Here is a 16,255-nt window from a genome sequence, read left to right as displayed (position 1 = left end):
TGAAGGGGAGTGCAGAGTACAGTCAGTAAGACCAGGAGCTGAAGGGCCCTTGGGTCTACCAGATGCAGGTGGGTGACTCTGGACAGCTCCAGGAGGACGACCGTGGTTGTCGCTTTTCAGCCTGAGCTACATGTCTGGGCTGAGGAGACCAGCAGTTGGGATGACTCAGTCGTGCTGAGGAGGAAAATGGGAGGATTGGGCAGTGTCTTTTCCCTGCGGCTGAATGGCATTTCCTGGGGGAGGTCACAGTAGGGTTCCCTGCCTAGGTGGGGGTTTTTATGGAGCCTGATGGCTAGGGTCTCCTTCCTCAAGCCAACAGCTTGGCATCTGGTGGGTGCAGACATAGTGGGTTAGCTGGTTGGCACTGTGTTTGGGCGGGGAGGAGGGGCTCCAACCTGGCTCCCTGGACACTGACACCTCTGTATCCTGGAAGTACTCACCATTCCTGGTACCTACGCTGTCTTCTCAGGATCTAGCGGGCTGCTAGGTGCTGCCAAAGATCAAAGTGAGTAGCCTGTGTGCACTATTCATTCATTCCTTCAATCATATTTATTGAGCGCTTGCTGTGTGCAGAGCACTGTACTAAGTGCTTGGGCTTGGACTACCACTAGCAGGGATATCACTGCTCTCCTGGACCGTGTGGGGTTGTGGGCAGTTCTGTGGCTCAGGACGGCTGGTGGAGGTGGGGGGGACGGAGGGGATGGGTCTCTGGGGGCCAGGGGTCACCGACTTTAGAAATCCCTGCTTCACTGGGCAGGCAGCACAAATGTGATCACACATGGCATGCGAGGCATGGCATTGTCACATTGCACTCTGCCTCCAGGTAGAAATGCTTGCATCATGTATCACTTCAGGGGCAACACTTTGAATTGTCTCCCTACAGGGAGCCAGAATGCCCAAGTCTGGCTCTGCCTCTCTCATGTTGGTATGTCTGTCTCCCCTATGGGAGTCTTCCCCAGTGCCACCCCACTCCAAGTGGCAATGGGGAGTCTGTCTTTTGTTAGGCTGGCAGGAGGCAGAGAGGCCAGACCAGTACGGACCAATTGCTGAGATGTGTACAGACTGATAAATAGAAGTGGATGCTGTAACTTACATAGTCTCACAAGCTCATCCAATAATGCTAAAATAAACATAGGAAGACCTCATTTTATAGGAACCACCAGAATAAATTAAAGATAGAAAAAGTTACATAAGGAGCTTACCACCTAACAGGGAAAACAGACATCTACATTTTCATGAGTGGAATCGCCATACATTGAATGTTTAATCTAGTATACATAGATACATAAATGCCTAGGATGGTTTTAAATACGTGTATCTGGGTACATGCAGAAGCGAAAGAGGTGGTTTGGGTAGTTGTTAAAATTCAAGGTAGTGATAATTGGGAAAAAAACTTATTGGAGGAGGTGGGATTTTAGGAGGGCTTTGAAGGTGGGAAGGGTTGAGAAGACAGGCAAATTTGGGAGGTGGAGGGAAGGAGTTCCAGATTGCAGGGGACAGAAAGAACAAATGGAAGAAAGTGGGTGAAATGAAAATAAAATACCATAAGGAGGTAATCTTGGGAGTATCAAAGAATGCAATATGGGGAGTAGTGAGCAAAGAGAGCCAATCTGTGAAATGGAGAGAGAGCTGGTGGAGAACCTTGAAGCCAAAGGTAAGGAGTTTTTGTTTGATGCAGAGGGAGATGGAGAATCATTGGAAGGTTCTAAGGAGCGGGGAAGACATGTGCTGAGCAGTATTTCAGGAAGATGCTCCAGGCAGCAGCTTTGACTATGCAGTGAAGTGGCGAGATTGGAGATGGGGAAACCAGAAAGCAAGCTGATGATCTTATGACATCTTAAGTTTTCAACAGAAAATAATCAAGTTTATCCGTCTTGTCCCAAAGGAAAATCTTTGCCACAGGTGACATATACCAATCAATCAAAAGTATTTACTGAGCACTTACTCTGTGCAAGGCACTATACTAAGAGCTTGGGAGAGTACTAAAGAGTAGACCCAAAACCTCCCCTCACAGAGTTTATTGTTGCATACTATCAAAATGATTGATGGACAATTAATGGGATGTTTAGATTGCCTGGCAGGTGTACAGGTGTCCGGGAAGTCCCACCTTTGATCTACCCTCATTCCTTATCTCTTCTAGATTGTAAGCTTCTTGTGGGCAGGGAATGTATCTACCAATTCTGTTGTACTCTCCCAAGTGCTTAGCACAGTGCTCTGCAAACAGTAAGTGTTTAAATACCATCAATTGATTGATTCTAGAAGTTCTTTCCCTCCTTCTACCTGCCTGTCCTCTTGGAAGACCCCCACCCTGCTTGACCAGTCACCCCTCCTCAATCGTATTTATTGAGCATTTACTGTGTGCAGAACACTGTACTAAGCACTTGGGAAAGTACACTACAGCAATAGATTTTAGAGAGCCCTGTTCTCTTCCCTTCACCACCCCTTGCTCTCCAAGCAAAGTCTCTACACATCTCTTCAGGAAACTCATGTCCCCCTCCCCTCTCTCCATAAAACCCACTCTCAACTCTTCTGGGAAAGTGCCAGGGGGGTGGCACCTTTCACAGGTGAGGAGGGAGGGTTGTGCTGGCATAAAAGGAACACGAGGGACCCCAGAGAGGATTGTATCCAGGTCAGGTGCACGTTCTGACTCCAGAGGAAAGAGGCTTCTGCCCTGAAGCAGGGAAACACCACCCTATGATCATTCGACCTGGAGAAAGTGAGACTGGAACCCGGAACCGAGAGAAGAGGGGAAAGATCCAAAGGAATGTTAGCCCTGGGATGTCTACAGGGAAATACAGGGGGGCCTTGGGAGAAAAATGCTCTTTTCCAGGGAAGACCGTGTGAACTGGATGTGTTTTCATTGTTACCTGGTTAAGAACTGATTAGAGATTATTGAACTCTGAAACCTTGGTGTCTGCCTGCGGCAAAGGGCTGGAGGGCTGCGGCAAAGGGCTGCGCCAGTGGCTCCTCCAGTCCCGGCACCTCCCTGGCTCCCATAGCTTCTCCTCCAGCCCTTTGCCGCAGGCAGACACCAAGGTTTCAGAGCTCAATAATCTCTTTAGGAGGCATAGGGAGCACTTTGTCTGTGGGCTTCCTGCAGCCAGCTCCAGGAGGGAGATGTTAGGCTGGTACCTAACGACCCCTATGCCTTCGGAGAGATGTCTGGGCATCAGGCATTGGGTGGTGGCACTAATAGGGATGCAGGGACTTGGGGAGCACAGAGTGGATGCCCCCAAACCTGCATTCTTCTAAGAATGGTGGAACTGGAGGGCTCTAGGATCCAGTGGGGGCTAACCGGGTTTTGTTCCCTCCTAAAGTGACTCCAGCTCTCTTTTGGCTGGGATTTTTTTTAAGTGGTATTTGTCAAGCCGTTACAATGTGCACTGAGCGCTGGGGTAGATACAAGCTAGTCAGGTTAGACACAGTCCATGTCCCACATGGGGCTCACAGTTTTCATCCCCATTGTACAGAGGAGGTAACTGAGACACAGAGAAGTGAAGTGACTTGCCCGAGGTCACACAGCAGACAAGTGGCGGAGCCAGGATTAGAGTCAATCAATCAATCAATCAATCGTATTTATTGAGCGCTTACTGTGTGCAGAGCACTGTACTAAGCACTTGGGAAGTACAAGTTGGCAACATATAGAGACAGTCCCTACCCAACAGTGGGCTCACAGTCTAGAAGGGGGAGACAGAGAACAAAACCAAACATAGTAACAAAATAAAATAAATAGAATAGATATGTACAAGTAAAATAAATAAATAAATAATAGAACCCAGCTCCTTCCAAGTCCAAGGCCCATGTTCTATCCACTAGGGCACACTGCTGAGTGCCTCTGTAACATCACAGTGGGGGATAATGAGGGAGGGATATTTTGTTTTCTCTCTCTGCTCTCAGCCCCTCCATAACTACCAGCCATCGGTGTCTTTAATGGTCTCTGTAGAAAATGCTCTTCGATTTAATGTTCTTTGATTCTCTAATAATAATAATTTTGGTATTTGTTAAGTGCTTACTATGTGCAAAGCACTGTTCTAAGCGCTAGGGGGGATACAAGGTGATCAGGTTGTCCCACGTGGGGCTCACAGTCTTAATCCCCATTTTACAGATGAGGGAACTAAGGCACAGAGAAGTTGTGACTTGCCCAAAGTCACACAGCTGACAGTTGGAAGAGCTGGGATTTAAACCCATGACCTCTGACTCCAAAGCCCGGGCTCTTTCCACTGAGCCACGCTGCTTCTCTGATGCCAACTGTACTTCAATCTCATCTCTCTCACCACTGACCCCTCGCTCACATCCTCCCTTTGGCCTGGAACTCCCTCCTCCTTCATGTCCGACAGACCATTACTCTCCCCACCTTTAAGGCCTTATTACAATCACATCTTTTACAAAAGGCCATCCCTGACTAACTTCCCATTTCCCCATCCTATTTGACCATCCTTCTGCATTGCCAGTGCACTTGGGCGTGTACCCCTTAAGCAGTCTTATACCCACCCCACCCCCAGCCCCACAATCAATCAATCAATCAATCGTATTTATTGAGCGCTTACTATGTGCAGAGCACTGTACTAAGCGCTTGGGAAGTACAAATTGGCAACACATAGAGACAGTCCCTACCCAACAGTGGGCTCACAGTCTAAAAGGGGGAGACAGAGAACAGAACCAAACATACCAACAAAATAAAATAGGATAGAAATGTACAAGTAAAATAAATAAATAAATAAATAAATAGAGTAATAAATATGTACAACCATATGTACATATATACAGGTGCTATGGGGAAGGGAAGGAGGTAAGATGGGGGGATGGAGAGGGGGACGAGGGGGAGAGGAAAGAAGGGGCTCAGTCTGGGAAGGCCTCCTGGAGGAGGTGAGCTCTCAGCAGGGCCTTGAAGGGAGGAAGAGAGCTAGCTTGGCGGAGGGGCAGAGGGAGGGCATTCCAGGCCCGGGGGATGACGTGGGCCGGGGGTCGACGGCGGGACAGGCGAGAACGAGGTACAGTGAGGAGATTAGCGGTGGAGGAGCGGAGGTTGCGGGCTGGGCAATAGAAGGAGAGAAGGGAGGTGAGGTAGGAGGGGGCGAGGTGATGGAGAGCCTTGAAGCCCAGGGTGAGGAGTTTCTGCCTGATGCGCAGATTGATTGGTAGCCACTGGAGATTTTTGAGGAGGGGAGTAATATGCCCAGAGCGTTTCTGGACAAAGATAATCCGGGCAGCAGCATGAAGTATGGATTGAAGTAGAGAGAGACACGAGGATGGGAGATCAGAGAGAAGGCTGGTGCAGTAGTCCAGACGGGATAGGATGAGAGCTTGAATGAGCAGGGTAGCAGTTTGGATGGAGAGGAAAGGGCGGATCTTGGCAATGTTGCGGAGCTGAGACCGGCAGGTTTTGGTGACGGCTTGGATGTGAGGGGTGAATGAGAGAGCGGAGTCGAGGATGACACCAAGGTTGCGGGCTTGTGAGACAGGAAGGATGGTAGTGCCGTCAACAGAGATGGGAAAGTCAGGGAGAGGACAAGGTTTGGGAGGGAAGACAAGGAGTTCAGTCTTCGACATGTTGAGCTTTAGGTGGCGGGCGGACATCCAGATGGAGATGTCCTGAAGGCAGGAGGAGATGCGAGCCTGGAGCGAGGGGGAGAGAGCAGGGGCAGAGATGTAGATCTGGGTGTCATCAGCGTAGAGATGATAGTTGAAGCCGTGGGAGCGAATGAGGTCACCAAGGGAGTGAGTGTAGATTGAGAACAGAAGGGGACCAAGCACTGAACCTTGGGGAACCCCCACAGTAAGGGGATGGAAGGGGGAGGAGGAGCCTGCAAAAGAGACTGAGAAAGAACGACCGGAGAGATAAGAGGAGAACCAGGAGAGGACGGAGTCTGTGAAGCCAAGGTCAGATAGCGTGTTGAGGAGAAGGGGGTGGTCCACAGTGTCAAAGGCAGCTGAGAGGTCGAGGAGGATTAGGACAGAATATGAGCCGTTGGATTTGGCAAGCAGGAGGTCATTGGTGACCTTTGAGAGGGCAGTTTCCATGGAATGAAGGGGACGGAAGCCAGACTGGAGGGGGTCGAGGAGAGAGTTGTCGTTGAGGAATTCTAGGCAGCGCGTGTAGACAACTCGTTCAAGGAGTTTGGAAAGGAATGGTAGGAGGGATATGGGATGATAACTAGAAGGTGAGGTGGGGTCAAGAGAGGGTTTTTTTAGGATGGGAGAGACATGGGCATGTTTGAAGGCAGAGGGGAAGGAACCAGTAGAGAGTGAGCGGTTGAAGATGGAAGTTAAGGAGGGGAGAAGGGATGGAGCGAGAGATTTCATAAGATGAGAGGGAATGGGGTCAGAAGCACAGGTGGCCGGAGTAGCACTTGAGAGGAGGGAGGAGAGTTCCTCTGAGGATACCGCTGGGAAGGATGGGAGAGTAGCGGAGAGTGTTGAGAGCCGGGGGGATGGAGAAAGGGGGGAAGAGACTTTGGGGAGGTCGGACCTGATGGATTTAATTTTATTAATGAAGTAGGAGGCCAGATCGTTGGGGGTGAGGGAAGGAGGAGGGGGAGGAACCGGGGGCCTGAGAAGGGAGTTGAATGTACGGAAGAGCTGGCGGGGGTGATGGGCATGGGTGTCAATAAGGGAGGAGAAATAGTTTTGTCTGGCAGAAGAGAGGGCTGAGTTAAGACAGGAAAGGATAAACTTGAAGTGAACGAGGTTGGCATGGTGTTTAGACTTTTGCCAGCAGCGTTCGGCAGCTCGAGCATAAGAGCGAAGGAGGCGGACAGTGGCAGTGATCCAGGGTTGTGGGTTAGTGGTGCGAGAGCGGCGAAGGGAAAGGGGAGCGAGTGAGTCTAGCTGAGTAGAAAGGGTAGAGTTGAGAGCAGTAATCTGATCATCAAGACTGGGTAGAGAGGAGAGGGCGGCGAGGTGGGGTGTGAGGTGCTCCGAAAGATGGGTGGGGTCCAGAGAGCGGAGATCTCTGTGAGGGAGTAATACGGATTTACAGGGGAAAGGAGTGTGAGTGAGGAGGCAGGTGAGAAGCACTTATGTACATACTGTCTGGCTTCTCCTATTTGTAATTTGTTTTAATGTCTTCTGTAATTTATTTTAACATCTGTCTACCCCCACTAGATTGTAAGCTCCTCAAGGGCAGGAATAGTATCTACCAACTCTATTATATTACACTTTCCTAAGCATTCAGTATGGTGCTCTGCACACAGTAAGACCTCAGTGAATACCTTTGATCAGTTAATGATAGGAGTCACACCCTCCCCTAGACCTCTCTCTTTCCAGTAAGCCCCTTTTCCCTCCCACTATAGAGTTCTATGGACAGGGTCTTACCTCGCTTGGTTCTTTCAGTGAAGTTCTTTGACCCAACTGTGTTACCCAGAGGCCTCAGCAGAGGAGGCTGATACACAAATCAGTGGGTGTCTTTGAAAGCCAAGTTAAATATACAAACCCAGTGAGGATTCAGTCTAGTTACCAGTTGACAAAACCCACCTTGCAAGCCCCCTGTTATAAATTCACAGGGATTGTCCACCTCCCACTGCACACCTACCTCTACCCAATGAGATCTCTTAGTGTCTGGTCAGAGACGAGTAAGTAGTAAAACTCTGATGCAAAAAAAATCAGTACAGATGGAGGAGATAATTCTTTGTCATAATGTCTAGAGGGAAAACAAATGGTATGTCGAGGAGAAGAAATGTGGCCTAATGGATAGAGTATGGGCTGGGGGAGTCAGAAGGACCTGGGTTCTAATACTGACTCTGCCACTTGTCTGCTATGTGATCATGGGCAAGTCACATCGCTTCTCTGGGCCTCAGTTACCTCATCTGTAAAATGGAGATTAAGATTTTGAGTCCCATGTGAGACATGGACTGTGTCCAACCCGATTAATTTATATCTACCCCAGCACTTAGTGCAGTGCCTAGCACATAGTAAGTGCTTAACAAATGCCATTTTTTAAAAAAGACACAGATTACAGGTAATTCATGCTGATTGCTTGCCTGAGGCCACTGATTATTTTCTTATCTTTCATTTCTGCTGACTGCTGCTACTTGGTATCTGGGGCACCCATCTGTGAATCAGATAGTGCCTAGTCATGTACCATCCCCACCTTGTTTCCCCTGGGAAGGCCAAATTTTCCCCAGGCAATACTACACTCAGCAGTTGCATCTTCAAAGTGTTTTGCTAATACTATCTGTTTAATTTCCTAAAACACCTTATGAGATAAAAATTATCCCCAATTTTACAGGTGGAGAAATGTAACCCATATTGTAAACCAGACTTGCCCCAGGACCAAGAATGAGTCAGTGCTAGAGCCATGATTAGAACTGAAAAGTTCTGGTAACTATCAGAATTTAGTTGTAATCAGCTTTCATTAAGACACACGATCAGATCGCCTAGCAAGTCCAGTCTTGAACTTGAATCTCTTCCTGTATCATTGACGGAACTATCCATAGACAGAATTGAAAACAAAACAAATTCATCACTCCGAGGTGACTCAACTAATTAATCTCTTAGTCTTTCAATATAGAAAAATAACCTCTCCCCTTTCACCCACTTACTAAAAATCCAGGAAGAACCCCAAGATCCAATTAAACTTGAAATGGTAGTTTTATTTAACCTGAAAAGAGATTCTATTTAGTTTGAGAATATTTTAGTGTTTGACAATTCAGGACAGTCCACACTTCACCCTGCTGCCTGGATCATTTTTCTAACAAATGTTCAGTCCGTGTTTCCCCGCTCCTCAAGAGCCTCCAGTGGTTGTCCATCCACCTATCCATTAAACAGAAATGCCTCACCATCAACTTTAAAGCATTCAGTCAGCTCGCCTCGTCCTATCTTACCTCGCTGATTTCTTACTATATCCCAGCACATTCACTCTACTCCTCTAATGCCAACCTACTCATTGTACCTCGATCTCATCTGTCTTACCCTTGACCGCTTGCCCACGTCCTGCCTCTGTCCTAGAACTCCCTCCCACTTTGTATCCTACAGACCACCACGCTCCCCATTTTCAGAGTCTTATTTCCTCCAAGAGGCCTTTTCCAACTAAACCCTCACTTCCCCTACACCTTCTCCCTTCTGTGATGCCCTTGGACTTGGCTCTGTACCCTTTTTGTCCTGTCTTATGCCATAGAGTAGTATCTGACCCATAGCGACACCACGAACACATCTCTCCCAGAATGCCCCACTTCTATCTGCAATCATTCTGGTAGTGTATCCACAGAGTTTTCTTGATAAAAATACAGGAGTGGTTTGCCATTGCCTCCTTCCACACAGTAAACTTGAGTCTCCGCCCTCGACTCTCTCCCATGCCGCTGCTGCTCAGCACAGATGAGTTTGTAGCAGATTGCCTTCCACTTGCTAGCCACTGCCCATGCTAGGAATGGAATGGATATGCCTCTGCTTGCCTCTCCCTCCCATAGTTGAGACTGGTAGAGAACTGGAAACTCTCTAGGTGTGACCCCGAGAGGGGATTGTACCCCTTAAACACTCAAAATTCACCTCACCCTCAGCCCCACAGTACTTATGCACATATCCATAATTAATTTTAATGTCTGTTGCCGTCCCCTTCCTTCCCCTCCACCTATCAGACTGTAGGCTCCTTGTGGGCAGGGAACATGTCTACCAACTCAGTTATATTGTACTCTCCCAAGTGCTTAGTACAGTGCTCTGCACACATAAATATAATTGACTGATTGGAAGATTCTGTTCCCCGGTGGCCACTGGGATATTCCATAGATGACTTCAGATCTTCTTTAACGATTTTGACCCCTTCTTCACCTTCCTTCTCTCCTTTTCCATGCCCACTCTGATTCTCGGAGACTTCAACATCCACATGGATATCCCTGATGACTCCTCTGCCGCCCACCTTCTATCTCTCCTTGACGCTACCAATCTCTTACTCCACCCCACCTCACCCACTCACCAACTTGGTCATAGCCTCGACCTCACCATCTCCTACCACTGCACTGTGTCCACCCTCACCAACTCTGAAATCCCTCTCTCTGATCATAATCTTCTCACCTGCCTCCTCAGTCACACTCCTCTCCCCTGTAAATCCATATTACTCCCTCACAGAGATCTCCGCTCTCTTGACCCCATCCATCTTTCTGAGTGCCTCACACCCCACCTTGCCTCCCTCTCCTCTCTACCCAATCTTGATGATCAGATTACTGCGCTAAACTCTACCCTTTCTACTCAGCTAGACTCACTCGCTCCCCTTTCCCTTCGCCGCTCTCGTACCACTAACCCACAGCCCTGGACCACTGCCACTGTCCACCTCCTTCGCTCTTATGCTCGAGCTGCCGAACGCTGGTGGCAAAAGTCTAAACACCATGCCAACCTCGTTCACTTCAAATTTATCCTTTCCTGCCTTAACTCAGCCCTCTCCTCTTCCAGACAAAACTATTTCTCCTCCCTTATTGACACCCATGCCCATCATCCCCGTCAGCTCTTCCATACATTCAACTCCATTCTCAGGCCCCCGGTTCCTCCCCCTCCTCCTTCCCTCACCCACAACGATCTGGCCTCCTACTTCATTAATAAAATTAAATCCATCAGGTCCGACCTCCCCAAAGTCACTCCCCCACCTTCTCCAACCCCCCGGCTCTCAACACTCTCTGCTACTCTCCCATCCTTCCCAGCAGTATCCTCAGAGGAGCTCTCCTCCCTCCTCTCAAGTGCTACTACGGCCACCTGCGCTTCTGACCCCATTCCCTCTCATCTCATGAAATCTCTCGCTCCGTCCCTTCTCCCCTCCTTAACTTCCATCTTCAACCTCTCACTCTCCACTGGTTCCTTCCCCTCTGCCTTCAAACATGCCCATGTCTCTCCCATCTTAAAAAAACCCTCTCTTGACCCCACCTCACCTTCTAGTTATCGCCCCATCTCCCTCCTACCATTCCTTTCCAAACTCCTTGAACGAGTTGTCTACACGCGCTGCCTCGAATTCCTCAACACCAACTCTCTCCTCGACCCCCTCCAGTCTGGCTTCCGTCCCCTGCATTCCACGGAAACTGCCCTCTCAAAGGTCACCAATGACCTCCTGCTTGCCAAATCCAACAGCTCATACTCTATCCTAATCCTCTTCGACCTCTCAGCTGCCTTCGACACTGTGGACCACCCCCTTCTCTGCAACACGCTATCCAACCTTGGCTTCACAGACTCTGTCCTCTCCTGGTTCTCCTCTTATCTCTCCGGTCATTCATTCTCAGTCTCTTTTGTAGGCTCCTCCTCCCCTTCCCATCCCCTTACTGTGGAGGTTCCCCAAGGTTCAGTTCTTGGTCCCCTTCTGTTCTCTATCTACACTCACTCCCTTGGTGACCTCATTCGCTCCCACAGCTTCAACTATCATCTCTACGCTGATGACACCCAAATCTACATCTCTGCCCCTGCTCTCTCCCCCTCCCTCCAGGCTCGCATCTCCTCCTGCCTTCAGGACATCTCCATCTGGATGTCTGCCTGCCACCTAAAACTCAACATGTCCAAGACTGAACTCCTTGTCTTCCCTCCCAAACCCTGCCCCCTCCCTGACTTTCCCATCACTGTTGATGGCACTACCATCCTTCCCGTCTCACAAGCCCACAACCTTGGTGTCGTCCTCGACTCCGCTGCCTCATTCACCCCTCACATCCAAGCCATCACCAAAACCAGCCAGTCTCAGCTCCGCAAAATTGCCAAGATCCACCCTTTCCTCTCCATCCAAACCACCACCCTGCTCGTTCAAGCTCTCATCCTATCCCGTCTGGACTACTGCATCAGCCTCCTCTCTGATCTCCCATCCTCGTGCCTCTCCCCACTTCAATCCATACTTCATGCCGCTGCCCAGATTGTCTTTGTCCAGAAACGCTCTGGGCATGTTACTCTCCTCCTCAAAAATCTCCAGTGACTACCAATCAATCTGCGCATCAGGCAGAAACTCCTCACCCTGGGCTTCAAGGCTCTCCATCACCTCGCCCCCTCCTACCTCACCTCCCTTCTCTCCTTCTACAGCCCAGCCCACACCCTCCACTCCTCTGCTGCTAATCTCCTCACCGTGCCTCGTTCTCGCCTGTCCCGCTGTCAACCTCCAGCCCACATCCTCCCCCTGGCCTGGAATGCCTTCCCTCTGCACATCCTCCAAGCTAGCTCTCTTCCTCCCTTCAAGGCCCTATTGAGAGCTCACCTCCTCCAGGAGGCCTTCCCAGACTGAGCCCCCTCCTTCCTCTCCCCCTTGTTCCCCTCTCCATCCCCCTCGTTTTACCTCCTTCCTTTCCCCACAGCACCTGTATATATGTATATATGTTTGTACATATTTATTACTCTATTTATTTATTTTATTTATACATATCCTACTTATTTTATTTTGTTAATATGTTTGGTTTTGTTCTCTGTCTCCCCCTTCTAGACTGTGAGCCCACTGTTGGGTAGGGACTGTCTCTATATGTTGCCAACTTGTACTTCCCAAGCGCTTTGTACAGTGCTCTGCACACAGTAAGTGCTCAATAAATATGATTGACTGATTGATTCAGATCTCTGCCTCAATTTCTTCTATTGTGAAACAGAGAAAGATTGAAATGCAGATCTAATGATAGTTTCAAATGTGTACGAACGGTCTAGGAAACCACATAAAACTCTTGGGTTCTGCTCCCCTCACTTTCCTCTCTAGACTGTAAGCTCATTATGAGCAGGGAATGTGTCTACTAGTTCTCTTGTATTGTACTCTTCCAAGACCTTAGTACAGTGCTCTGCACACAGTAGACACTCAGTAAATACCATTGACTGATCGATTGATGGATTGATTTCCCTGTATCTGATGTGATGCAAAGATCGTGTCTACTGTGCCAAGTTGCAATCTGAATTCACACTCTAAGTCTGGGCATTCTCAATCAATGACATTCTTCAGTAGGATTTTGCCAGCAATGGAGAGCAGTGAGATGCCTTGATAATTACTACAGTCTGATCTTTCGCCTTTCAATGTTTTTTTAATGGTATTTATTAGGCACTTACTATGTTCCAAGCACTGTTCTAAGCACTGAGGTAGGTACAAGATAATCAGCTTGGACACAATCCCTATCCCACATGGGGCTCACGATCTAAGTTAGGAGGGAGTAAGATTTAATCCACATTTTTTACAGATGATGAAAATCGTCTTGAAGATGGTGATGAGGGTGGTATCTCCTCGGTGTTCCACATGTTGAGGAAGAGCTTGTGAAGGTTTTTAAGCAGGTGCTCCCTCCATTCTTGTAGATCTCAACAGCTATGCCATCAGGTTCAGTTGGTTTGGCATTTTCATGGCTTTGACTAACTGAATTAAGGAGCATGTATATTAGGATCCTATGCTCTTACTCCCTGGGTTTATATAATTGATCTTTTCCTTTGGAGTTGCTTTTTCCATATCAAGAGGAGAGTGGTGGAGAATAGATTTCTGGATTTCCACTCCAGGCTCTCTGAGCTGAAGGAGAGCATGGATAATCAATCAATCAATCAATCATATTTTCTGAGCACTTACTGTGTGCAAAGCACTGAACTAAGTGCTTGGGAGAGTACAGTGTAACAATATAGTAGAGTTGATAGACATGTTCCCTGCCCACAGTGAGCTTACAGTCTGGAGGAGGAGACAGACATTAAAATAAATAAATTACAGCCATGTACATAAGTGCTATGGAGCTGAGGAAAGGGTGAATAAAGGGTGCAAATCCAAGTGCAAGGGCAACACAGACGAGAGTGGGAGAAGAGGAAATGAGGGCTTAGATGGGGTTGGCCTCTTGGAGGAGATGTGCTTTTAATATGGCTTTGAAGGTGGGGAGGGCGATCGTCTGTCAGATATGAAGAGGGAAGGAATTCCAGGCCAGAGGCAGGATGGGGGCGAGAGGTCGGCGGCGAGATAGATGAGATCAAGGTACAGTGTGTAGGTTGGCATTAGAGGAAGCAAACCGTGAGGGCTGAGTTGTAGCGGGTAAGCAATGAGGTAAGGTAGGAGGTGATAAGATGATTGAGAGCTTTAAAGTACTTGCGAAAGTACTCAAGTGCAGAGAGGGAGCTCTTTAAAAACAGCAGGGAGTTGGGAAGACTGCGGTTAGAGGAGGGTAGCCTGCAGCTGAGCACTGTAGGAGAGATGATTGAGAATCAAATGCAGCTGCAGCCATTATAAAACCCATCACTTCAGATAGTCAGTACCCAGAACTCTGTATTGAGGACCTCTATAAGAGAAGCAGCGTGAGTTAGTGGATAGAGCATGGGCCTGGGAATCAGAAGGAGTAGGGTTCTAATTCTGGCTCTGCCATGTGTCTGCTGTGTGACCTTGGGCAAGTTGTTTCACTTCTCTGGGCTTCAGTTACCTCACTTGTAAAATGGGGATTAAGACTGTGAGCCCTAAGTGGGACAGGGACTGCGTCCAACCTGATTAACTTGTATCTACCCCAGTGCTTAGAACAGTACTTGGCACATAGGAAGTAATAATAATAATGAGGGTATTTGGAGAAGCAGCATGGCTCAGTGGAAAGAGCCCAGGCTTTAGAGTCAGAGGTCATGGGTTCTAATCCCACTCTGCCACTTGTCAGCTGTGTGACTTTGGGCAAGTCACTTAACTTCTCTGTGCCTCAGTTCCCCCATCTGTAAAATGGGGATTAAGACTGTGAGCCCCACCTCTGACACCTTGTAACCTCCCCAGCACTTAGAACAGTGCTTTGCACATAGTAAGTGCTTAATAAATGCCATCATTATTATTATCATTATTAAGCACTTACTATGTGCAAAGCACTGTTCTAAGCACTGGGGGGATACAAGATGATCAGGTTGTCCCATGTGGGGCTCACAGTCTTCAACCCCATTTTACAGATGCGGTAACTGAGGCCCAGAGAAGTGTGACTTGTCACACAGCTGACAAGTGGCGTACCTGGGATTAGAACCTGTGACCTCTGACTCCCAAGCCAGTGCCCTTTCCACTGAGCCACGCTGTTTCTTTGTACAGGTACCATAATTATTATTATTATTACTCTTCCCTAGAAAAAACCTAAAGTTGGAGGCAACAGGAGGGAAAGGAAGAAATGGGGAAATAATCGGCATGCAAGCCATGAAAGAGTTTCATTTCATCTTAAACTTAGTATAGGTACATGCCTTCCTGTGGAAAAAGTTGCAGGAGAAGATGAGTGAATGAGGAAAAGGACTTCATAATTATTATCTTTGAGCAAATCAAGGGTAAAAGACTGTGTATGTGCTTTGTTGAAGTGAGGAGTACCAACAAAATACATGCACTGATCGCTGGTTAAAGAGACGGTGCAATGTATTCTTGCAGCCTAGAGAGGTCCTGGAGAAATTTTGAAGGTGGACTGGGGAAGAGAAATAAGAGATGAAATGGAGGTTTGGGGAAAAAAGGGTGAAACCTCTCCTGGAAATGTTTTGTTTGATAGCTGAAATGGGTTTTGGGAAATACCAAAGGCAACCTGTATTAGGTTTGTAGTGTGGAACTAAACACCACCTTAGCTCTGGAATGTTACGCTGCTACTTACTGTAGGTGTGGAGAGAAAGAACAGGGAAGCAGAACATGAGGAAGCAGTATGGTCTAGTGGAAAGAGCATGGTCCTGGATGTCAGAGGATGTGGGTTCTAAGCCCAGCTTTGCCACTTGTCTGCTGTGTAACCTTGGGCCAGTCACTTCACTTCTCTGTGCCTGTTATCTCATCTGTAAAATGGGGATTGACTGTGAGCCTTACATGGGACATGGATGGTGTCTGATCTGATTTACTTGTATTTACCCCAGTGCTTAGTGCAGTGCCTGGCACCCAGTAAGCACTTATTTAACAGATACCATTAAAAAAGCACCAAATGAGACTGTTGGTCTCTGAGCTACAAGGAACCTGAAACTCTGTTTCTCTAGCCACAGTTCCCTATTTTTGTATTTTTTGTATTTTTGTCTTTATGTTTCTGTGTTTTTTGTGGTTTCATCCTTTCCTATGCATGTTATCAGCCCTCTCTCTTCCCCTCTGCCTCCCACACACTTTGTCTTAGATTGTGAACCCCCTGGGGGTCAGAGACTAATTCAAACCAGTGAATTTTTCCCAGCACTTAATTCAGGGCTTTGCACACAAGTACTTTTACACCTAGGGGCAAGCTCATGTAGAGGGGTGGGTAGGAGGTGGAAGGCCAGAGAATAACAGAAGAAGCAGAAGAGGGAGTGGAAGAACAGAAGGAAGAGCTCCAAGAACCCAGCAAATAGAAGGTAAGGAAGAGGGGAGGGAGTGTTGGGGTGGGGGAGGGCTCCTCAAAATCAGTGCAAGAGAGAACAGAAGAGCAGG

Source organism: Tachyglossus aculeatus, chromosome X4, assembly GCF_015852505.1.
Source record: "Tachyglossus aculeatus isolate mTacAcu1 chromosome X4, mTacAcu1.pri, whole genome shotgun sequence".
NCBI lineage: Eukaryota > Metazoa > Chordata > Mammalia > Monotremata > Tachyglossidae > Tachyglossus > Tachyglossus aculeatus.
Note: the sequence above shows the minus strand (reverse complement) of the source record.